Here is a 25979-nt window from a genome sequence, read left to right on the forward strand (position 1 = left end):
ATAATATGTAATGATACCAATGACAAATAAACGATTTTACAAAAAAAAAAAAAACGATTGTGTTCTAAATGTAACCGATAAAGTGAAAACATAGCCTAGGGTCACCCTGTAATTTACATTCACGGCGTGGAGAGTTGCTTTCACAGCTCGCTCACGAGTTAAGCATGCGTGTGCGACCCTTATGATATTCGGCAAACTTTCAGATAAAACTACAAGGTAAAAGTCATCTAAACATTGTTTTTTGATAGCATGCTTATGAACTGAGATAATAGCAAGTGAATGTAACTCTTTGCAAATGGTGAATGCCATCCCTGCTAGGGTGTCCTGAAAAACTTTGTCGAAGACCGCGAAGTAATCTTATACTTATGAAAAAAGTTATAGCGTCGGCATTGCTTGACGAAACAGCATGATTTTGTTGCTATTGTTATTCCTTTACATGTTAAAACATAAACACATGCATGCGGTTCGTTGGTGATAACTATTTTTCAGAACATCCTAGGCTATTATTTTACAGTATCGGTTAAAAAGTTTCAGACAAACTTTTTCAACTTCTGACAAAAATGCAAAAATGTATGTTTTCCCATACAAAATCCCATACAAATTTAAATTGCAATGCGCAAAGTGTAGACGCAACCGATCGTGTTCAAATTTTGCACAGATACTCAGGACCCGAAGCGGAACCAAAAAAGCTTTGATCTGAGAAAATGGTTCTGACGACCCACACTAATATCTATATTAGGGATACTGATCCTCAAGATGTTTTATCCGTAAATCATTACCTTTTCTTCCTAGCGCTTTCGGATCTTGAGATTTTCACGTGGCCCGTGACCATAGATTGGAAACCACTGATATTTCAACATATCAATATTAGAGATACTGATCCTTAAGATGATCAATCCGTAAAACATCGGCTTTTCTTCCTGGCACTTTCGGATCTTGAGATATTCACGTGGCCCGTGACCATAGATTGGAAACTACTGATTGATGCAATACAACAACATTGTGATAAGTACATACTCCCTGAAGTGCAGAATTCGAAAAACCTTTTCACTTTATCCTCACACCCAATGACAGGAACACTCACTTGCAAAGAGTTACACTCACTTGCTGTTTTCTCAGCTCAGAGGCGTGCAATCAAGAAAAGATGTATGAACAACTTTTGTGGTGTGGTTTTGCCTCAAAGTTTGCCGAATAGAGTAAAGGTCACACACGCATACCAAAGTCGTGACAGAGTTGTGAAAGTAACTCTCCACGAGGTGAGTGTAATTTTCATTCACCTAGTGGAGAGTTGCCTTCTCAGCTCCTACACGACTTCAGAAGGCGTGTGCGACCTTTACTCTATTTGGCAAACTTTTAGACGAAACCACAAGGCAATGGTCGTCCATACATCATTTCTTGATAGCATGCTTCTGAGCTGAGAAAAGAGCAAGTGAGTGTAACTTTTTGCAAGTGAGTGTTCCCATCCTTGCTCACACCTTTGATTCTTGAGAAATTCGCTTGGCCCATGACCGTAGGTTGGAACCACTGAACTTAGCAAAACTGCTAAATTATTAATTGTAATTGAATAACTCATAACCTTTTCATAGGTTGGAAACTTTGTGATTTCGATCTTCACAAACTAACTATAAAACTGACGACCAGCTCTCCCCGCTTTGAGCGTAAATTGGGGTTTCAGTGTACACTATGCCGACCAGATCGGGTATCGGTCCTGCCGTCTCCGGATTGGCGATCCATAGCCTTAACCACTTAGGCTAACTGGAGACCCCATGATAACAAAGTACATTTATAGAATATTCATTCACAACTTTCATAAGCCATTGTATGCAGTTTTAACCGAAAGGTTCTTTAGAGGAACAGAATGCTACAACACATTTATTTTAAATACATGGCATGACATCTGATTTTACATTCTTCAACAACTTATTTAGAAGTTAATAAAGATTTACTGTTCGATTGCAAACCTTTCCGCTATCCACACACGAACAGTAACAAAAGATCCAAACCATAATATAATAAAGAAACTCTTTTCCTCCAAAGCGTCGACTTCTTGGAGTCAAGTCACTCTTGTGGCTGAAAAGCTCTTAAGTGTTGTCAGCGTGAACGCACGCAAACCACCTTCACCATACCATACGATCGCCATCGATCGGTCGCCCGTCCGTGGCAGACAACAACATTCAGCTCTGGCTTTGCGCGCCGTCACCATCATAATATACCTACAATCACAGCCTTGCCAGTAAGTCCCGCAGGGCGACTTAAGCATACGCACACATCGACACACACGGACGGGTCAGGCTGACTTAAGTCAAATTGGAGACCCTGCAGCAGCAACAGCAGCAGCGGCCATTCCTTTGCAGGTCGATCGTGTCGTCGCTTACCTACACCAACTTGGGCAACGATCGGACACAAGCGTTCTTCCATTCGGTGACTGTCTCTTTCGGTGCTTGTGCAAGTGAGACCGGGAAGGAACGACGATCGCGTATACGTACGTCGCTGATCGCTGCTCGGGTCCGATCGGTGCGCAGTTGCTAAGAAACCTAGAGCTGGTAGTAGTTTAGTTCGAAGCGGACACCTGCTAAAATCTAGAGGATTTTTGTCGATTTTTTCGGGGTTTTTGTGATTAAGTTGGTTCAGTGGCGGTTTGTTGGCGCGCAGAATCCTTCGGACGGGCGGAAACGGGAACGGATCCGAGTCGGTTTCGAACCGCGGTGACAACATCCGGAAGTGTTCGGCGGTGCGAATCTTTGCGCGTGTGGGATTTCAATTCGACGACCAGCGACGAACGTTGTCGACCAGAAGTGCCCGGTTGTGAACGTAAAGGGATCTCTCTTCAGGAGGGTTCGCTGAAGGTGCGCTACCTTGTTGCGTTTGGTGTGTTGTATTTACAACCTGGTGTGTGCTCTGCCAAGGCAGGAAGAAGAAGTGAGAACGAGAGAGAGAGGTAAGGTGCTATATCTCTGTCGATGGAGTGATTTAAATCCAGTGTCATGTTTCGATGGTCGTTCCGAAGAGCATTCCATGTTTTCTAACGAAGAAGAAAGGTTGTGACAAAGTTGTGCAAATCTTAAAGGCGGTTCATGTAGCAATCCGCTAAGATTACGACCATGTATGTTTCCAGCAATACGTTCAACTGAGGCCTCGAAAGAGTAATAATGCAAAAAAACCGTGGGCGGATAAAGCGACACAAGGATAAAAACCATACAGAGAGATCAAACTCAAATATATGCAGCTAAGTCCTAGTCTTAAGTCAACGCGAGAATTGCGATCGCACGCAAGGCCATTTGTTCAAAACTTCACCCAATAAATTATTCAAAAAACCACCATGAGAAGCCCCCGCGGTAATCTCAAGGGTCCCCCAGAAATCGGCTCCACAACAAGAAAAACGATCTCCTCGCGATGATCTCTGGTTGCCATCCGAGCGAACCAACCAACCAACCGATTGCTGGTGCTGCAGCATGTATGCTAATGTATGGGTGTGCGTGCGTGCTGCTGGCTGGTGTCTTTGGTTATCTGTAAATTGACTTTAAATCGTGTATTTATGACTTCGAGAATACCTGCTGTTCGTTGTCCCATCGTTCATGGGTTTGCCTCGGCAGCCTGCGCGGAAGGCAATCAAAGTTGCGACCAGCAATAATAAAAACAACAACAACAACTCTTTTGTATGATGGTGTGAGTGTGACCTGGCACGCTCGCGGATCAAACTCACATGGATCCGTTGTCGTTCGCAGGATGGGCGACAAGGAAGGGGCGATCTTGCGCAAATTACTACTCAATTGGATAGAGTTTCGAACTAGATTTGGAGCTTTGTTTATGTTTTGGAATAATTGACGGCTTGATTTTATCGTTCTTGTGACCTTTTTCAATAAGTAGCACAGTTTTCGTTGCTGCTTATTTTGGTTGTTTTAGTTTGCGAAAGTCACAAATCTTTTTTTTTTTCCTTTTTAACCACAATACTATCATGAATAATTCGTTTTTCAGATTATTAATTATTGTACTATATGTTTTGTTTGCCTATGGTTATGTTGTTGTACATGAGAAAAAAAAACATGTTATTGGCATGACTTGCTTTATATATTCCGTAAAGAATTCATAAATATTCGCAAAGTTGTTGTTATGATTATAAAGTATTTCTTCTGGAATCCCTTTGGGTATTGTACTAGGAATTGTTTTTAATCTTATATCTAGCAATGCCAGAATTTTTTCTAGGGACTCTAATATCAATCAATCGCGGAATTCCTCCACAAATATTGTTGCTGTACAACAGATGAATAAAGCGCTCTTAAGCTGGATTTTCAAAATTATAGCTGAATAAGCTGTTATTCAGCTATAATTGTTAGTTGGGCAGCACATGCTTTTGATAATCCCCTAACAATTTCTCGAAGATTTTCAATAAGACATATAACACTAAAACCTCCATTTAAGTCGATGCATGGCTGATCGAAAATAATTTTTACCATGCAGGCAATGATAAAACTGTAGACTTTTATATTTTTCAACACTTCGCATGACAAAGGAGAATTGTCAAAAAATATAAAACTGTATAGTTTAGTCATTGCCTGTACGGTAAAAATTATTTTCGATCAGCCATGCATCGACTTAAATGGAGGTTTCAGTGTACTACAAACTTATCAAGCGAATCGGGTCAGTTGTCCCACCCGTTTAATCTTGTTCAGATGTACCTTATTTAATTCATGGAAACTTCGTCATCGTTGCTTTTGCCATTATTCCAACAACTCCTCCATGGGATGCATTGAAGTACTCCCTAAAAATTTTATCGAAACCACATCAAAGCTACTGAGACATGAATGAATTCCAGATAAATTTTATTAGAACTTTCTACTGAAATTTTCGGACATTTCTGCCTTTCAAAGGAGAATGTATTCAAAATTAATTTACAGATGGAGTTTTGAAATTATCAAAATTCCCTGAATTTTTTCTAAAACCTACAGGTTTTTCCAAATTTATAATCTTTATTTACTATTTTACTATTTACTTATCCTCAAAATTTAGGTAAAAATTGGTAGGAAAATGTACAACATTTATTATCTAAGAGATTCCACATAATCACTGAATTCTTCCAAGAACTTTCTACAAAACTTGATAGGAATATCTTGGCTCTGGCAGTCTTAGTGGTTAACAAAAATCTGTTTTGCTCCTACATCCGATGTTTCGGTTATACTCATTTAACCTTCTTCATGGAATCTAAAATATTTTCAAAAACAATTTCATAATTTATAAACCCTATTTTTGAGAATACTTTTCCCATAGTGCTACTTACAAGAAATAGCTTTTTCGTTAAGTGGTGTGAAGCTTTTCTTTTGTTTGTTCCGTAACTATTGTGGCGCCTACTTTCGCTATGCCTATGAGGGTACAAAACTCTTTCGAATGTAAAAAAAAAGAATCGGTTAAGGAATATTCCTAGATTTTTTTTTTCCAGATTTCTTTTAGGCTGATTGCGTGCAATTGCTTTGACATTTTCACCTACAATAATAGCCCAACACTCTCACAAAACAGAACAAAAGTTTAGTAATTCTACAGATCATTAAATTTCTTACACAGTTTTGAAATTAGGCTTGTTGAGTCTCCAGTTAGCCTATTGGTTAAGGTTATGGATCGTGGGTTCGATTTCCGTTCCGGTCGGGAAAATTTTGTCGACTCCTTGGGCATAGTGTATCATTGTACTTGCCTCACAATATACAAATTCATGCAATGGCAGACAAAGAAAGCCCTTCAATTAATAACTGTGGAAGTGCTCAAAGAACACTAAGTTGAAGCGAGGCAGGCCAAGTCCCAGTGGGGACGTAGAGCCATAAAGAAGAAGAAGAAGCCAATTCCTTCTAAACATTGGTCTTTGTAGAGATGAAATTTGAATAATAGGTTCAGCCTTTACAAACAAGCTGTTACGCAGCTCCAACTGAAAACCCATAAAAAAGAAAAAAAATCGGTAAAAGAATATTCCCAGATTTTTTTTGTGAATTGGATGAAATTGATATTGCTTAAATTTGTCCACTTACAATGATATCCCAACACACACAAAAATCAGAAAAGCAAATTCAGTAATTACATCGGCCATATGACCATTTAATTCCTATCACAGTTTTAAAATTGAACTTGGATGCCTGTTCTCCGGCTTTGGATGTTGTTATGTTCATCGTTGGTTTTCTACCGCAATTCCTCCTTTGACACACTCCCCAGTTTCTCGCAGAATTCTTCCCGCGAGTTCGTCCTTAAATTTTAAAAAGTTATTTTTAGTTTCCCCAAGTTATTTTTACAGAGGTTTTAACGTATTTTCTACCATAAATACTACATTCCGAAATATTTTTGGTGTTCAGTTGGGATTTCTGATAGTTATTCCTGGGATTTCAGCAGGAGTTTTTCAAGGGGTATCTGCTAGAGTATGTACCCCCCGGGATTTCTTCCAGAGTTTCCTCCTTTAGTAGGATAGTTTCACAAAAGTTTTTCTCGGGATTTTATGCAAAAGTTCTTCTAGTGATTAATTCCTGAGAGTTTTCCGGTATTTATCTTGGATTTCCACGTTTGATTTCACCCGTAGTTCCTCCTGTTATTTATCATCCAGGTTTTCAGAATTCCTTGTTATATTTCCTTCTTATTTTCTCCTCAGATTACTCCCAGAACATCTTCTCGAGATATCCCAGTTCCTCTCGAGATTTCTTCAAAAAGTTTGCGCAGTTTTTTGCAAATTTTCACTGGAATTCCTTCAGATATTCCTTCGTTAATTTCCAACAAGGTATTTTGTAAGTTACCCTGGGAGACACTCCGAAGATAAACTCATGGAAAAATTTGTGCCAGAGCTCCGAGTAACTACTCAAATTAACTTAAAAGGAGCATCTAGTATCTTGGAACAATTTCTGATAGGGAATTCGAAAAGAGCTCCGAGAAAAATTCCAAGAAAATCTGTACAAAATAGAAACGGTAGAAAATCCAGTGTGAATTCAGAAAAACTCTGAGAGATATCCCAGGACCAACATCGGAAAGATTTTTTCCTGAAAGAAGTACCGAGAGCAACTTTTTCCAAAAGGAATCCTGAGATAGACTACAGGAGAAACCCTGTGACAACATTTGCGGGGATAAATCCTGCTAGAAACCCCACGAAAATGCTTCCAGGAGTACTGGAATATTCACAAGGAAGAATCCTGGAAAAAAATATTCCAATCTAGGAAAAATGTTGGTAGGAATCCAGAAAAGTAATCCTTGCTTTCAGGATAAATGCTTTTTCATCTAACGTTTTGATCCTCCGTATAGGCCTTCTTTCGCGAAGTCTAACATAAGGTAGAAAATTTAAAAAGGAATACCAAGAAAAATAATGTGAAAAAAATACGGAATGAATCTTTCAAGAAATCCTGCGATACATTCACGAGGTATTTCTAGTGAAGATACAGAAAGAAGCCCTGGAGGAACTTCTGAAAAAAAAAAACATCATGTTTCGGAATTTCTAGATGGATTTTAACTTTCGAATTCATCCGCACTCACATGGAATATGCAGTATCATATCTGAATCAGCTTGTCAGCTTGTTGTAAATATCTGCTAAATCTAAGAGCCCAGCTTTTATTCATCCAGCATGGTATTGCTTCTTGATTTAACTTGCTTTTCGAATAATCATCCGGAAGAATTTTCTACGTTTTCACGAAACCACAAGCTTGCAGTAAGAACCTTCAGCATTACGGGAAAAATATTTGTTTTGACAGTTCCGACTACAAACATGTAGTAAAAGCTCATGTTCGAGAGAACTTAACACTACATATGTATTCGAAAGCTTTTTTTACCAACAAACTCTAAGGTCTCTTTTTCTGAGTAGGTGTTAATTTACGACCTAATGCTTTATTTTAAGTCCCCAGGAACTTCTGTTAAACCCACAAAAATCCTTTTTTTTCAAACTTTTTTACAGCCCCAGAAATACTACACAGAAACAAATATTCATGTAAAATTCAGCGAAAAATCATGCACATAAAGGGAATGCTAGAGTTATTGCATATTTACATCAGATATCATGTAAAATTACGTTACGTTCGTGTGAATTTCCGCTAATAGTCGCGTAACTGGTTAGTGTCCATGATGGTTTACGCGATGGTTGGAGAAAATTTACACGATGGTAATGTAATTTTACATGACATATAATGTAAAAGTGCACTAGCTCTAGCATTCCCTTTATGTGCATGATTTCTCGCTGAATTTTAATTACAGGGGATAGACAAAATGATCGGGACGGGCATAAACGCTCAAAATTTCATTGCAATTGGTTCATTGAATCCGGAGATATAACAGCTCAAAGTTGGCTATTGGATAATTATGACTTTTTCTAGAATATTTCTAACTTTATGCAGAATAGCTCGATCTTTCCCAAATTTGGACCATTGATACACAACTAGTTGATCAACTTACAGTAAAAATTTCAGATTTTTTAATGCACTTTTAAAAAAGTTACAACTGGTGGTGGTTTAGTCAAAGACCATGCTCCATACACATTTATAATTTTTGTATGAACCAAAGACCACGCAGAGGGGTGGGGGTATTAGAGTGTAAAGAAATGACCACGTGATTCATGAACCAGGGGGCTGTTTTTTTAAACTCTTCTGAAGCTCTCTAAAGTTCCCTAAACCCCCACGAAATTCTCTGAAACGTTTTAAAACGTCTTTTCTTGAGACCCTCTGTAACTTCTCTGATTTCCCCAGGAGCTCACTTGTAACTCCTAGGAGCTACTATAAAGACCTGCGAAACCTTTTGGAATCCTTATAAAACCACATGAAATCCACAAAAGCCCCCTGAAACGCATTTGAAATATCCCTGTATAAGGTATCAAGCATCCGATATCAGAAGACCAGCTCCAGAGGCACGTTATCCTCTATTTTGGATATTTGTGCCATCGCCATATACATAAGACTATTTCAGTAAGATTTCCGGGATGAACCTGCCTACGGCAGGAAATCCCAGAATAAAAAAAGAAGAAAAAAAAATATTTCAGTAAGGGCTGTATCGTTAATTATGAGTACACCTTTGAGGCTATGTATAAAAAAGATTATGCCTCATTTTGACAACTGCTATGTATCTATTTGTTGATAACGTTGTAAACAAACGGTAACCTTCATTAAAAGTTAAAGTTTTTCCTCAAGCGGAACAATGCGAGGGTTTACGGAAGAGAGCATGAGTATGAGCATAGATGACCGCACAATTCGTAGTTGCTACTCCGTGATTGACCAGAGCAATCTTGAGAGCAATTGAAACTGCACAAGGAACCAATGAATAGGGCTTGGGACAAGCTTCCCAGCCAACCACGTATCGTAAATTATTGTGTGGAAAAAATCGTATGTTTTCATAGATTGAATCAGAATTGTTTAATAATATGTATATTTGTTGACAATGATTGCGTCAAATCGCATTTTATGCCAAATGAAATTCCAATTTCGAATTCGTTTCGTATAGTCGTCTCCGATCATAAAAGGTGCTAGATACTATAGGTAGGATCGCACAGAATCGGATAGATTCGTAAACAATCATACGTTCTGAGTGTCAAGCTTCAAGTTCGGTAGCATCGTATATGTGATTTCTTTGCATCGTGAAAACTGTCGCTTTAAATCGTATATAAATCTACTAAATCGATCTGTCGTATATGAAGTGAACTAAATCGTAGAAATTGTATATTCATTTTTACAGTCGCATATGATTGTTACTGCACCTTTAATAGTCGAATTTTAATCTCGGAAATCGTAAATGGACATATTTGTATGATGGAGGAAAGAAAAAAATATATTCATCACAAATTCGTTGTTGTGTTGTTGACACATGCCATCTATGGTAGCAATAATTTCAACCAAATTTGTAGGTTTTCATACTATTTATATACAGCAAACTAGACAGCAGATGGCTAATAATAAGTGATGTATAGATTCCAACAATGATGTGAATTCCACACTTCTTGCAAGGAACCACTTTTGGTGCCACTCAATGCACAACAACAACAGCTCTCCCACCACAAGTCTCGCACCGTATCATGCTAGTTTTTATTCGTTTCATCCCATTCACTTTGAACTCTCTACTTCCAACTTGGCAAGGCAGTAATCGTATATATGTTTCGATATGGCCTCCACTTTAGTATGTATATGCCTGTTTCGTGCATTGAATACGATATCTTTGGTGCTATATATGTGTGACTATTTCAGTTGTAATTTCGATACAGCAATGAAATTGCTGGCTGGGTTACTATTCTTAATGTGCACAGTTCGAGAACTCACAATTTTAATAATGTCAATAACGGCGCTGGTCCCGTCCTTACGGTCCCCGAAGAGGGAAGGGAATATTAGTAAGACAACCGTTGTTAAGAGACAACCGTTGTTAAGAGAGTAAGTAAGACAACCGTTGTTAAGAGAGGAATCCCAGTCTCTCCACGATTGTCTTGGGAAAGAATTTTTGTTTGTAGGGTAGGGTACATTGTCAGGTCTAGGAGTAATTTATGGTTGGTGATGTGATCTGACAATCAATCAATAAACACTAACTTTCGCACACAACCGACCACTTTTCTGTATGAAAAGATGTCTAATAAGAGAAATTCTTTCGCGCATCTCCACCCCATTAGGGAGCAGAAGCTTTAAGCCCATTCCACACAGAAATGAACTGAACGCATTCACTAAAATAAACAACACAATACCTATATGATGGCTTTGAGTTTGAGATTCTAAAAATTATCAATCCACCTAAACATGTGATGTTTCATCGAGCCTTGAAAGTGGAATTTTAAAAAGTCCTTATTTTCACGCTTTTTTCGCCACTGTGTCCAATAAGCTGAACTTTTGTGGCATGTCCCGTTTTGATATTCGCATCTAGCCAGCTAATTACCATGTGTCAAGTAATCAGCTTCTGCCACGAAGCGTCGTCTCCCAGTCAGGTGCAATGGAATTAATAAACCCCAAGACCTTCCCAGGTTCTGCGGACCAGATCTCACTGTGTTGCAAGCAACCACTATTTAGTTATCTTTGCCTGCGCGTGTATAAAGCACCACAACTGCAAAGCAGATGTTCCGAGGTTTCACGTTCCGTATTACAGAAACGACAGATATCACTCTGAATATGGCCAATATTTTTCAAGTGATACCTGCTCGGGCAGTGTCCAGTTACTAGGCCAGTGTATGTACATAGAGCTCTCTTGTTGAGCTCTAAGAGCTTTTTGATTTTATAAGCATTTGGTGTTATAAATCGTTTTGACTGATTGCAATTTTTGACATCCATCCAATTGGATATCACCCTCTGCTCAGCCCAGCATTTCAGGTCCATTTTAATTGTACAGTTTGATATACCGCAGAATGGTTCTGGACCAACAAATTGGAACCACTTTTAGCAAGCTCGTCTGCCATTTCATTACCTTCAATGCCGCAGTGACCTGAAACCCAGTATAAGTTTACTGAGTTCCCTTGGCACAGCCTGCGCAGTGAAAGAATACATTCCCAGACAAGCTTTGAAGTACATTTGTAAGCGCACAATGCTTTTAGTGCAGCTTGACTATCGAGAAAATACAAATATTTGCATATCTGTATTTTCTCTCAAGGCAGATATTTGCGCATTTTAAAATAGCAAGAATCTCTGCTTGAAGCACCGTAGGATAGTGTCCCATCACCACTGATGTTTGTATTCCAGGGCCTTAGATTCCTGCTCCCGTTTTTATTCCAACTTTTGAGCCATCTGTATAGAATTTGATTGATCCTTGACGAACAGTGGGATCTCCGACTTCCCAATCTGCACGAGTTGTTTAGTGCAACGTGTAAGGAACATCATGGTTCTCCACAGGTTTCATCCAGTCTTTAATCATTTTCATTACCGGCCTATTTTGGAAGTATTGTGAAATGCTCAGGTGACCTACAAGATCACCTGGCATTTCAGATGATGTTATGACCCAACCTCGCCCCTCTGACCCATTGTCACCCCTAACGACGGTAGGGGAAAGTGGGAAAAGATGTCATTTTTCAAACTTTCATTGTTTTCAATGATAAATAGCCTCATTTGTTAAGCTTCCAAAGTAAGTAGTAACAGCAACTAGACAATATTTGTTCGATACTTCAACAAAATTATTCACTAATCTAATGTATTTTCATTGATTTTTAGCGATTTTAAAAACTAGTTCGTAAAATTGAAGTGGTGCAAAGAGGCCATCTGCCGCGGGGTAAGATGCCACTTCATGAAAACATTCAAAAATTACGTCCAATAGTTTTCGGGTATTTTCGACTCCCTTTACCTCCTCTCCGTTAAACGATGCATGGTCCGTCATATTTGAATGACCCCTAACATGGATAGCGTATCCATCAACAACCATGCGCCTCCATTTGTACCTCAATCTCTTTAGAGACACATGGCTGGCAATAAAATCACCCGAAAACCTTAATTGCATGCCCGAAAAACCGGAAGATGCCAATTTTCATTGGGAAATCAGAAGATATTACGTAGGATTGGTGGCCTAGTTTCTAGAAGAATGTTTATTGCAAACGTATCTTGACACCATTCACCTATAGTAATGAACAAGTCTAATTCAGGAATGATTTTATGAGTTGGACCATTTTACCCCATCTTGGCATTTTGGGCGTTGCTCCCCTATTGTTGGTTTGTCGGTTGTTTTTTTCGATGGCGTTGATGAGGATTTGAAGGACTTTATTATAAGACAGTTTAGACGACCCTCAGTGTCCCAAAGCTTCATAATAATATATAGTTATCAGCTCAGAAAACCGTTCTGATAAACGTGAACAAACAAACGCAAATATGAGAACAAGCTAATATACACCGTGAACTGGAACTAGTTCCAGCTGTCAATATGGACGTTCTGGAAAACGTGACATCTAGTTCACGGTGTACATTTCTTATTGTTGTTATCGTTGCTATGCATAGTTCCCGTTTGTTCCCGTTGCCATGACAGGGAGTTTTTTTTCGTGTAGACTTCAGGTTGGTCCATTCACCGTGGTTGATCATGCAGTGTTACTCAGTATAACAGATCTGGCTATTGTTACGAGTGAAAATCTGAAGTTCTGAGCTCCAAGGTAGTTTGGCTAACCTTAAATATCCCTATAGTGTCTCTGAATGGCTTTTGAGATTTTAAGAGCTTCAGGGATCCCAGCAAATTATAATTTACGGCTAAAACACATAAAGTTATTCTTGTAGATTTGAAGGACTTTATTATAGAATAGTTTGGACGACCTTGAATGTCCCAAAGGTTTATGATAAACAAGTAGACTTCAGATTACTTCAGTAACCACGTTTTTTTTTCTTTCTGTATTAACGAGATTTTAGCCCTAGGCTAGTCCATTTTGGAACCCACGTTTTACTTCCCTTCCGAAGGAAGAACTCACATTGTGTGAGTTTGTCGGGAGTGCGATTCGATTCCAGATCCTCTGCGTGATAGTCAGATGATTTAACCACCATATCAGGTTCGTTCCCATTGCGGTAACCACGGTTGATTATGCAACGTTACTCAGTATAACAGATATGGCTGTTGTTACGAGTGTAGACCTGAAGTTCTGAACTCCAAGGTAATTTGGATGACCTGGAATATCCTTATAGTGTCTATAAATGACTTCGTTAATGTCATGAGCTTCACGGATCCCAGCAGATTATGCAATGCTTTTATTAATGGCGAAAACACAAACTTATCCTTGCTTATTTGAAGGCCTTCGCTCTAGGACAGTTTGGAACACCTAGAACATCCCAGAATATAAAACAACTTCTGATATTCTTGACGACGGTTGAATGAATACGTTTTAACGTTACCCATATCCAAATTCAGCTTTTGGAACAACCGTTATACCAATTATTCCGTTTTTTCCAAACTTCATGGTGTTCAGGATGTTCTAGAAGATTCTAGGTTGTCAATAAAGCTCGGATGCAAATATTTCCATTTTTCCTTCAATAGAGGACTCAACTTGCAATAACTTTGCTGAAGACAGTTTTCTGTCATATATGATTCTTCCGGCTCCAAAGCGTACCTTACTTGAAGTCAATAAGTATTATGGAGGTATGGCAAGATACTCTCTCAAATTTTATGCCGCCGTCTATCACCGATTGCAAGAGAGTTTGTGGGGCAATATCAGGCTGGATTTATAGGTGAACGCGCTACAACGGACCAGATGTTCGCCATCCACCAGGTGTTGCAGAAATGCCGCGAATACAACGTGCCCACACATCACTTGTTCATCGATTTCAAATCGGCGTATGATACAATCGATCGAGAACAGCTATGGCAGATTATGCACGAATACGGATTCCCGGATAAACTGATACAATTGATCAAGGCGACGATGGACCGAGTGATGTGCGTAGTTCGAGTATCAGGGACACTCTCGAGTCCCTTCGAATTTCGCAGAGGGTTACGGCAAGGTGATGGTCTTTCGTGCTTGCTGTTCAACATTGCTTTGGAGGGTGTAATTAGGAGAGCGGGGATAAACACGAGTGGGACGATTCTCACGAAGTCCGTTCAGCTGCTTGGTTTCGCCGATGATATTGATATTATTGCTCGTAAATTTGAGACGATGGCGGAAACGTACATCCGACTAAAGAGTGAAGCCAGGCGAATCGGATTAGTCATTAATGTGTCGAAGACAAAGTACATGATGGCAAAGGGCCTCACCGCACCCGCCTGCCCGAATTCATATCGACGGTGATGAAATCGAGGCGGTTGAAGAATTCGTGTACTTGGGCTCACTGGTGACCGCCGACAACGACACCAGCAGAGAAATTCAGAGGCGCATTGTGGCAGGAAATCGTGCTTACTTTGGACTCCGCAGAACTCTACGATCGAACAAAGTTCGCCGTAACACGAAGTTAACTATCTACAAAACGCTGATTAGACCGGTCGTCCTCTATGGGCACGAAATATGGACCCTATGTGCAGAGGACCAACGCGCCCTTGAAGTTTTCGTACGGAAGGTGTTGCGTACCATCTACGGCGGAGTGCAGATGGAAGACGGGACTTGGAGAAGGCGAATGAACCACGAGCTGCATCAGCTGCTGGGTGAAACAACCATCGTCCACACCGCGAAAATCGGGAGGCTACGGTGGGCGGGTCACGTCAACAGGATGTGGGATAGCAACCCGACTAAAACGGTTCTCGAGAGTTATCCGACCGGTTCAAGAAGACGTGGTGTGCAGCGAGCTAGGTACATCGATCGAGTGGAGGACGACCTGCGGACCCTACGCAGAGTGCGGAACTGGAGACAAATAGCCATGGACCGAGTGGAATGGAGGCGGCTACTATGTACAGCAGAGGCCACCCCGGCCTTAGCCTGATCAATAAGGTAAGGTAAGGAGGTATGGAGAGAACATTTTAATTATCGCATTGCTTACACTATCGAAATTGAGTGTTTTCTAAACATGTCCATTTAAACACGCCCCCACCCCCATTCATTAAGAGTAGTTACTGATCATTGTTAAAATCGATGTAAGTATTTCGTATAGCCCATCCCCACAATCGTCACTGAACTCAGCTCAGTTCACCGTGTACACAAAACACAAACCCAACCGGGACTGATCGAGGAGATGTTCGCTCGCGGTGCTTCCATCCGTGTTCGTTCGTTGTCCACCCCGGGCCACCCTCGCCAAAGCACCACACCTCCTGACCTTCCGTTCTCAGCAGCCGGCCAACAACGACATCGCGACGGCGCGAGATGAACGAGAATACCAACAAGAAATAGGTGTGTTGGTGTGGTGACTGTTCGATACCGCGAGATAGCTGTGGATGCCGAATAAATCGAGATGCTCCTGGCGAGCGAGTGAGCGAGCGGCGCAGCGCGGGTGAATGTGACCGTGGTATGTGACGACTGTGAAGAGGTTTCTTTTTTCTTTTAATGAAATGTCATGACATTTCTACCATAAACAATTTCGGTTCTCCCTTTTGTTCCCTTTGGTGCCTTCTGGGTGGACACTTTGTTGGGAATCACAATGCAACGCATCTCAGAGGGATATGGGAGGCTGTTGGCGGCTTTGTTGATGGCCAGATGATAGTGTTGGTCGATGTTGGTGATGTGGTATCTGCTGCGGTGTTTTTGGTTGACCCCAGTGACCGGCATTTGAGTAATGGTTGATTGTAATGTGCATTTGGCATTTTGAACTTATAGTTTCACACCTATTTTTTTTTGCATTTTAATACATGGGTGAAACGAACTTGTAACAAGACGTCTTTGTCGCTTAAACCTGAATATCATGAATTAAATATCAAAATATCTCGAGATTGCGTGGATATATATTCATAGACCCCCAAGAATCGCTAAAGCGATCCCTAGGAGAATTTTTCGATGGATTTCTGAAAAAATTCCACGATGAATTCATAGAAAAATCCAAAAAGGTAGGTATCCATGGAGGAACAAACCATGTAGGTATCTTTAGAGAAATCTTAAACCTTAAAGGAACCTCTGCGGGTATGTTTAGAGCAATCACTGAAAAGATCCTTAAAGACATCGCTGGACAATTTTCTTTGAAACTTTGAGAACAATTGGTATTGAACCCCTGGCGGAGTCCTTGAAATATTTGCATAGAAATCATTTATGGATTTCCTAGAAGAATCCATAAACAGTTCTCTAGAAGAATATATCGAGAATTTTTTAAGGATTCCTAGACAAGTTCATAGGAAAATCCTAAAAGAAATCCTAGGAGAAACTCTCGGTAATCATTGCAGGAGTTTCTGTGGAAATCGCAAGGGCAAATCAGAAAAAAAAACATTTTATCACACTGACCTCAGTAAACAGCCTGGGGAGGATTGAAATCGTCACTTTATGCTTGCTTGCCGCCGGTTTGTTTTGAAGAACAATACTACTGTCTACCACAACAACACTGCCCACTTTCAGCTACCGGTGATCGCGAGCCTGCGCCAGCGTATTGTTTCGAACCGGTCAAAGCACCAGGACCGGGTCATGACGACAAACAGCATCCAACAGCATCCCCATAACCTGCCCCTTTGATGACGCTTCCACACAATACTACTCAGTTACTCCATGTGCGGGGTAACCAGTGTAACCAGTCTGGGCAGCTATAGGTAGCTTGCAAACAACCCCTTCTCGGTCCGGTCGGTCCAGTCCAAAATCCAGTCGAACGTGCACGTGATTCTGACTCCGAGAGCGATCCAGCGGTGGTGGTGGCAGAAACGTTTGATGCCGAACACATCTGAATGACCGGCAACAGTCAACGCCGCCCGTGCTGCTGCTGTGCCCACTAATGACGAAGCGCTGTTGTTACCTTTTTCTTCTCCTAATGGGTGAAGATGGCGAAGCACTTTTGCGTCATCAGCTGTCGTCGACGATCGTTGTCGTCGTCGTCGTCAGGCAATCGAAAATCTCGAGTGGAACGGCAATCGCGAAATTTGCGGGAAGTCAAAGTACCCTCGGGGCATCAACGGTATCACTGTGCACAGTCTGTGGTCGAATAATGGCGACGACATCGGTAATAATAACACAAAGTTTGTGCCGAATTGGCGGAAACCTGAGGAAACTAGCCGTGAATGGATGATTCGCACTTTAAAGATAATTTTCGGATTGATTGAATGATGTGTGATTTCGGCGAATGCTGACTCAACCAACACAGTGCTAAAACTAAGTGAGAGGCGGATTTATTATTATTAATCCCAGCTTTGGTTTTAACATTATGAATGTTCATGGATTCTTTCAAAAAATCCGCCAAGAATTCATTTGACAATTTTCCTCAAAGCGTCCTTAGAAGTTTCTACAAGATTTTCTTCAGAAATGCAGGTAGTTTCGCAAAAATCTAACATGAATTCCTTCAAGAATTTCTTCAGGAATTTCTCACAGAATTCAGGTTGGACTCGATTATCCGGGGTGACTAAATCAATCAACAACAGCTCGTTAAACATAGATGCTAACTAGTATGACGTTCTAGAAATTAAATTTAATGGATTATATCATTACTATCATAGTTTTGAGAATGGAATTTTACTTATTAGTGTTATACTTGACACTTGCTATATCTTTCGACATACCGCATTCTAGAATTGTGAAAACAAAGCAATACCTTATTTGTTTTCTGGATAGTCGAGGCATTTTTACCTGATAATCGAACCCTGGATAATCGAGTTGAGCACAGGAATTCCTTCACCGACCATTAAAAAATCTCTAAGGATTTATTTTGAAATTGCCGTAATAGTTTCTCTAAGAACTCTTCCGAAAAATTTCACAAGCTTAGGCTCACGAAAGATTTTGGAACATTTACTATGGATTTCTTCAAAAAATCCTCCATGCACTTCTTCAGAAGTTTCTCCCGGAATTCCTTCAGAAACTCTTATACAGATTCCTTCAGAAATTACTAGGAGGATTTCTATGAATAATCTCACCTAGTTTTTTTTTTTAATTTCTCCGCATCCATTTCCAAATGTCCTACAGGATTTTTTAAATATTCAAAATAGGCTTTCAGGAAGTTTTTAGGGATTTTTTTACAGAATTTAGTCTAAAAATTTTCCGAGAAATTTCTTCAAGTTTACCATTAGAAAACTTTTCACTCCTTAAGGATTTCCGTCACGTATTCTGGTAAAAAAATCCTGCAGAAATTCCTCGAGGATTTCTTCAAAAAATCAGAGATTTCTTCTTCTTCTTTTTCTTCTGTATGGCTCGACGTTCTCACTGGAACTTGGCCTGCCTCTCTCCAACTTAGTGTTCTTTGAGCACTTCCACAGTTATTAATTGGAGGGCTTTCTTTGCCAGCCATTGCATGAATTAGTATATTGTGAGGCAAGTACAATGATACACTATGCCCAGGGAGTCGAGAAAATTTTCCCGACCGGAACGGGAATCGAACCCGCCGTCTCCGGATTGGCGATCCATAGCCTTAACTACTAGGCTAACTGGAGACCCTAGTCAGAGATTTATCTGAAAATTTATTTAAATGGTTCTTCTAGCAATTCGTTCAGCGATTTCTTCCAAAGTTTCTCAATGTTTTTTTTTTTCTAGGGAATCTTTCGTGGGTTTCTTTAGAAATTTTTTCAGAGTTTTCATTGGAAAATACACTATAGAATCCTCCAGAAGTTTTTCTCAAGGACTCCTTTAGAAGCGTTTCAAAGATTTGGCAGTTGTTTCTCAATCAATTCGTTTAGAAAATCATCCTGGGATTCTTTAGAATATTCCCTTTATCAGATGGCATAGATACTAATCTAATCTAATCTAATCTAATCTCACACTAACGCAGCCATTACTTGAATGCATCTTGGAAAATGAAAACTTTTCAAGTCTATCATTTTTCTTGTCTAACTGCCAGGCCAACTGCGCAGCATGTACCGCAGAGAAGATTTCAAGGGATAGAAAGATTTCAACATAATATTTGAAAACATTCTACACCTTGAAATCGAGGGGAAAGATGGAAGCGTGGACCTCCCGTACCAAACGCTTCCAGATAACGATATAGATATTTAAACATGTTCGCATGTATCAATATGGTGATGTATACGGTGATTTGCTAAAAAATATTGATTAGTGCGCCAGGAATGGTGGTAAGATTCTTCACTGAAAAGAGAATAAAGGATTAAGGGCCGATTTCTTCACCTACCCGGCTTAACGACGTAAGCCTGGTTTATCTTAAACCACACTTAAAGTTAAGCCAGATTCTTAAGCCTGGTTTAAATATTTGCATTTCTTCACACCGGCTTAGCAAATGAAGGCGGTGGCTTACGCTAAGCCAAGCTTAACGAATTTTCCCATATCATTCCAGTGACTTTCCAATGGAAACGTCATTTTAAGCCGCCGATATTTTGAAATGCCCGTTATATGCAGTATGGAGTAACAACAACAAAACAAACTCTGAAATTTGAGCATGGAAAGCGAAATCGCTCGGTAAATTTTTCGGATGCAGAAGGAAATTAATCATGATGATCTACCTAGACTGTTGATATTTTAGCCAGTATCGCCAGTTACGCTAGTATCGAAGATCTTCGATTTACTTACTCCATATGATAGTTCCACAACTTTTGGAGCTCGAATTTGCCTTCCATTGTACAAAATTGGAGTGCCACATTGCATAAGGTGCCGGCCAGAGTGGACGCGTCACGCGGCGCGGCGCGGTGCAATGCGGCATTTGACAGGTCGCGCGTCGACGCGCGGCAGAACTCCGTTCATTGGAATACAAGGAAAACAATCATAACACGCCAGAGTGCGCGCGGAACGATGCGAAGCGGAAAGCGTTTAGCCGCGCGACGCACGACAAAACAGTGCATGCACTGTTTTTGATGCGGAAGTCACGCGGTTCGCGCGGAGAATTTTGTATTTTTGTGTGGATTTCGTTCGTTTTTACCAAACCATGACGTTAATTTTACGAAATTGTTTTTTCAAATGTATTCAAATGTGAATATAAAAAAATATTAACATGAATAATACCACATGTTTATTATACGGTGGCGTCTCGTAAACTCACTTTTCACCTATATGCGAAACAAAATCAGTAATTTCTTCAAATTTATGACTAAAGACTTAACGGAAATAATCGAAATCTCTGTCATTCTACACCCATTACAAGCAGAGCTTTCACATTAGCCCTACCCATGTTTCATGCACAAAAAGGGTTGATACATTTCTCGTTTATTTTACTATCTCAAAGTATTCTACTAGGGTGTAAGCTTAAAAAATAGTTTCAAAATAAAAATACACTATTTTTGAGTTAACAAACTTGTTCCATTGCCTTGCTGTTGAAAAATAAACCAAGGGGCGCCATTTTTTACGTATACAACCCTGTGGTAACTCTGACTACAAGCTCACTTGTTCATAAAATTTCAAAATTTGTACCTGTAGGACGGGTAGATTTGAGGTTAGGGAATCACCATTGTCCCAAATGTATATCTCTTCTGAATCATCTGAAGTAAATAGCATTTGAGGGTAAATTTAGATAAATGATTTATTTTTAATTTTAGGTTGAGCACAATAATCACATATCTCTTGGAAATTTTTCATCGGATAACATGTACTCATGTGCAAAGGTGACGAAAATTATGAAAACTTTTCAGTTTACTTTACGAACAGACGCGTTGCACCGCATTCACTCTGGCTATCAAGTCGCGTTGGAAACCGCGTCAAAAACGCGCCGCACCGCGTCGCGCCGCGTGACGCATCCACTCTGGCCGCAGCCTAACAGACGTTGCAATGTTGATTTTATGTTTTGATATCAAGAATCGCCTTCGAATAAATAATCTCCATTATCGCCCTGTTAGAGTTGCATTTCGATAGTGAGTTTTTGAAAATGTGTTTGTCGTGAGATGCTCCAGAGTCCAGACCATTTTTCGATGTTTAAAATCTTGAACTGAGGGATCCTGGGGATCCCTGTCGATAGAGAAGTTTAATGCGCCAGAAAAGTTGCCTGGGACTTGACAAACCTTTCATCTAACGAACTCTCGACACCTGCCCAGGTCCTTACGATCAGCGGGGATGGGGAGGAAATGTTGATTAGATATCTACTCAGAATATGTCCAAGAACTTGGCCCACTAGAATATGATCATTTTTATCAGTATACTATCGTACTTCGCGGTGGTTCGGTGGGAACGGTCATGTGATCCATCATGCTAGACACTAAATTTTGTTCAAGCAAGCTGTACTATAACAGTGACAATTTGGCAAGCTCTTGCCGTGACAGCTCTGGTTGTGGATCAAACAATTGCATTATGATTCATAATACAACCGAAATCAGTTGCATTATGAATCAACTGTTGCAATTGTTTGGTATTAGGTAATACGAAAAACTAGTCCGTTGCGATACGACAAATATAAATCAAATTTCATAGTGCTGACTTGCAAAAAGATATATAAAATCCACTTGCGTCATTTTTAGATAGGGGAACTTACGTTTTTTCGGCAGTTTTGTTCTCTTCGTCAGGTTTTTTGAAACCTTTTGAACTCAAAGTTGGCCTCAAATCTTTCCAAAGTAAGCTGAATGATATGGTCATGTTTCATGCATTTTGGCCGACCCCCCACGACGAAGAGAACAAACCTGCCGATAATATCCAACGTCATCCTATTAGGTATTCAAATTAAGTCAAGTTTAGAAGTACACCACGAGTAATACTTTTTATATTTAGAATTATGAGCCAAAATGTTGAATATTAGATGGGCTTAACGTGCTTTGAACTAAATTTTTGTAAAAAATTAGTGCATGAAAAGTTATTAAAAGATTTTTTTTTGAGTGCCATCGTAAGCTTGCTTGTTAATAAAATAATATCTCTTGAACCATAGAAGACAAAAATATGTTTATTGTGACAGATTGTGACCTGAAATTATGGAAGGACCGGATAAAAATAAATAGAAACTTCAATACAAATGTACTTTCGACTTCCAAATCAGGATGACTCCAAAACTATCAACACGGTGCCTTTTTGAAGACTTTCAATCTAATGTAAAAACTTGATTGTCCCAAAAACCGATGTTGAATATTTTATATTGACGACGCGCCGGCTGTAGATTATCATTTTCTTCATCATCGCCTCCATCAAAACGTGTTACAATTGTATCGTTCCTAAGTGTACATGTTTTATTAAAAATATTTTCTGCTGTTTCAAAAAATTATCCATGAAGCAGGTGAAGAAACCCAAACTCTTCAATTTGCGGCTTAAGCCTGGCTTAGCGCTGCTAAGCCACCTCAGAGCACCGCTTAAAATAAGCCACACTTAACGTAAACCGTAGCTTTGTTAAACCGGGTTTAGTGGTTAAGCCGAGGTGAAGAAATCGAAAAAAAGTTAAGCCCGGCTTAAAATTTTGCTAAGCCTGGTTTAAAATTTAAGCCCGGGTGAAGAAATCGGCCCTAAGTATATATAGTAGTATATATACTGAATAAGGCATAAGTGATACGCTCGTTACAGTTACTATTTTTTAAAACATGGTATTATACAATAAAATTAGCTGAATCCTCCTGAAACAAAAAGGTTTATTAGCTGTTAAAAACAAAACATAAATTAAAACATGACCATTACAAAAATACATCAAATTTTATTCTGGTGCTACCACTTCAGGCAAAACAAATAGCAAGATTAAAATTTGATGCAATGTGGTAGATCTTACACCGTTGTAGTAGGCTATAGTAGGCATTGACTTAGGATACAGATTAGGTTTGACATTAGACTGACTTAGAATGTAATAAACCACTGAAACAGCAAGACGTGTAATTATTGCTATAATTACTGTACTTTCTCCTGCTTTCCTGCGCTCATCGTCGTACACGATGCCGAGCGCGTGTAGTCGGACCACGTAGAAGATAATTCTTTACACGCGCTCTTTCTCATCATGCAGGCTGCGTGTAATGTGTATTTTTTTTATCTTCTCATTTAGCGCTCTGAGATGCTCTCTTCCTGAGATGCCATCTCTGCCCTTTAGAGATTATTCTGGAAAAACTACCACGGACTTTTCCAGATTTTTTTCTGAGAATTCCTTCAAAAAAATTTTTATGGATACTTTATCAAGTTCCTCCTGAGATCTCCGTAGAAATTCCTTGTGAAACTCATTTCATGGATTCATCTGAAAATTCCTGCAAAGAATTTCCTAAAGCGGGGATTCCTTTGCAATATCCGAGAGAAATTCCTGGGATTCCTTCAGTTGATTGTACATGTTTCAGTTAACGGTTTCTTCCTTCAGGAATTTATTCATCAATACCATTGGAAATTTCTGCACGATTTTTTTTCACGAAAAACCAGGTCTTTTTTCACATCTGGTTTAATATGTCCACCACAGAACAATAAGCATAAAAGCTAACTAGTATGGAGTTATATTGCTTGAATTAAACAGATGGCATTATTGAAGCCATTGATATTATTCGAGGATAGAATTTTGGCTGAAAAATCTGCAAAATAAAAAAAGAAGTTCAAAAAGGCTAAATTTTATTGAGTGTTGTATTTGACATTTGCTGAATTTTCTTCTAAAATTCCAAAATGAATTTCTTTAGAAATTTCTCCAGAAATTCGTTCAGAAACTCTTCTAGAGATTCCTCCAGAAATTCCTCGGAGGATTCCTCTTAAAAGCCTTACCAGAATAATTTTCCTTGCAAAGCTTTCTAAAAATTTCTTCAGAATTTAGACTGAAAATTCTTTTATTTTTTTAAGTATCCCATTAGAAAATTTTCAAGGATTGGATTAAAAAAAATCCTTTTGTAGAAAAGATTGCCTCGAAAAAACTTCCACGGATTACTTCAGAAATGTTTCTGAGAACCTCTTAAAAAAACTTTAAATAATTTGAAGAAGTTCTCCCAGGGACATTTTTTGAAACTTCTTAAGATTTTTTCCGTAGATTCATTTCGAAATAACTGCAAAGTTTCAAATTTGTTCAAAAAATTCATTCAGAAAATCCTTAGGGAGCTTCACCAAGATATCTTCATAAATTTACTTCAGACTCGTTTAGATTATCTTCCACAGATTGCGTCTGAAATCGATTAAGAATATCTAGAAAACCTGGAACGGATTGCTTCAGAAATTCTCCAGAAACTCTTAAAGAAATATTGCGTGGATGCCTTCAGAAATTTCTCCAAAATTTGTACAGATTTGTTTCTTGATGATTGTTTCATTCCTTCAGATCTTTTCTTCAGGAATTTCTTCAGATATTCGTCACAACATCTCCAGGGATTCTTTTGAAGAATCTTTCGGGAGTTTATCTAGAAATTTCTTGAAGAATTTCTTGATATTTTTCTCCAGAATTCCATCGGACATTATCCTTTAGAAAATGCTACAGAAATTTCTCCAAAGATTCCTTTAGAAAACGTTTAGATTACCTCAGTAATCGCTCCAGAGAAACTTCCACGGACTCTAAACATCATTGCAAGCTTTGTGTTACAGTTTCCTCAGATTTATAAAACGTTTGCCGATTTTCACAGTATTAAAATACTTGAAATATCTGAACTGTTTTATTAATTTGTGTATTTATCACGGAGTCATTTAATTTTTGATAAAGTTCAAGTATTTATCGAACTTTTTGAGTTACGCAATACAACAAGATGACTTCAAAAATTCCATAGGCGATTTCTCCCGAAATTTCACCAAGGCTCGTTTAGAGTATCTTCCACTGAAAGCTGCTGAAGTTGATTTAGAAAAACAAGAAAACGGATTACTTCAAAAAATTTTCCAGGGACACTTAAAGACATCTTGCGTGAATGCCTTCAGAAATTCTACCAGAATTTGAACATATTTGTTCCCTGATTGTGATGTGATTATTTTAGGAGTGCATTCATTCATTCAGATCTTTTCCTTAGAGATTCTACACAGGACAATTGGGAATTCCTGGACAATCGTGTTAGAACTGTTCCTTCAGAAATCCTTCACAGACACATCAAAAAATCTCCAAGGAGTTTTTAAAGGAATTTTCTTGGGGTTCTTCCAAGAATTTGTTTTATAATTCATAAAGGTACTTTTCACGAAATTTCTAAAAAAATCAGAAAATCTAAAACGGATTCCCAGGTAACCACTAAGCATTTGAATAAGCCGTACAGCACACCGTATTAAGCATTTGAACTGCTTGCTGCCCAATATAAGCAAGTCCAATGCATACCCAGGTAATAATTTGATGCTGTACAAACGTTTCTCCAACTATTTCAAATCAGCCTTCATTTAAACAAAAGCTGAGCACAAGAGATATAATCATTTATTCTGCTCCTAAATATCTTATTTTGGTGATTTTATTCAACCTTTAGCTGATTTGAAATTCATTGGAAGGCTGATTAAAGGCTTAATGTGCGCTTAATCAGTAATCAATTAAATTGATTTGTTGTGTAAAAATAAAATAAAAATACTTTCGTGAGTCTATTTTTACCATTAGCTGCGTCTACTTCCAGAAGAGATGTCTAGGAATGTGTAAATTAATTTGTAGGAAAACTGGGAATTGAACTCGGACCTCCTGATTAATAGTCACTGACCATAGCACCTACACCACACACAATTGTATACATATCCTCAAAAACAAGAACATTACTTGTTGTGACTGAATAGTCAAGAAATGTAAGTTGAACTAAGCCTGTATTGAGGTTGAAGAAGCGATGTGGACTTTAC

At 39.1% G+C, this 25979-nt stretch overlaps 1 protein-coding gene across 8 annotated transcripts in view; it reads left to right on the forward strand.

Annotated features, from left to right (window-relative positions):
* Positions 1-2005: 2005 nt before the first annotated feature.
* The window catches only part of LOC109406167 (protein grainyhead), an 827965-nt gene continuing 803991 nt past the window's right edge, over positions 2006-25979 (forward strand). For 3 of the 8 annotated variants that reach the window (XM_062852840.1, XM_062852838.1, XM_062852839.1), the window contains exon 1: positions 2011-2938. The gene's annotated coding sequence lies outside the window, so the exon portion shown is untranslated. Of the gene's footprint in view, positions 2939-25979 lie in introns of all 8 variants that reach the window. The other 5 variants (XM_062852842.1, XM_062852845.1, XM_062852841.1 and 2 more) reach the window with 5 other exon arrangements.

The sequence above is a fragment of the Aedes albopictus genome, chromosome 2 (assembly GCF_035046485.1).
Source record: "Aedes albopictus strain Foshan chromosome 2, AalbF5, whole genome shotgun sequence".
Lineage (NCBI taxonomy): Eukaryota > Metazoa > Arthropoda > Insecta > Diptera > Culicidae > Aedes > Aedes albopictus.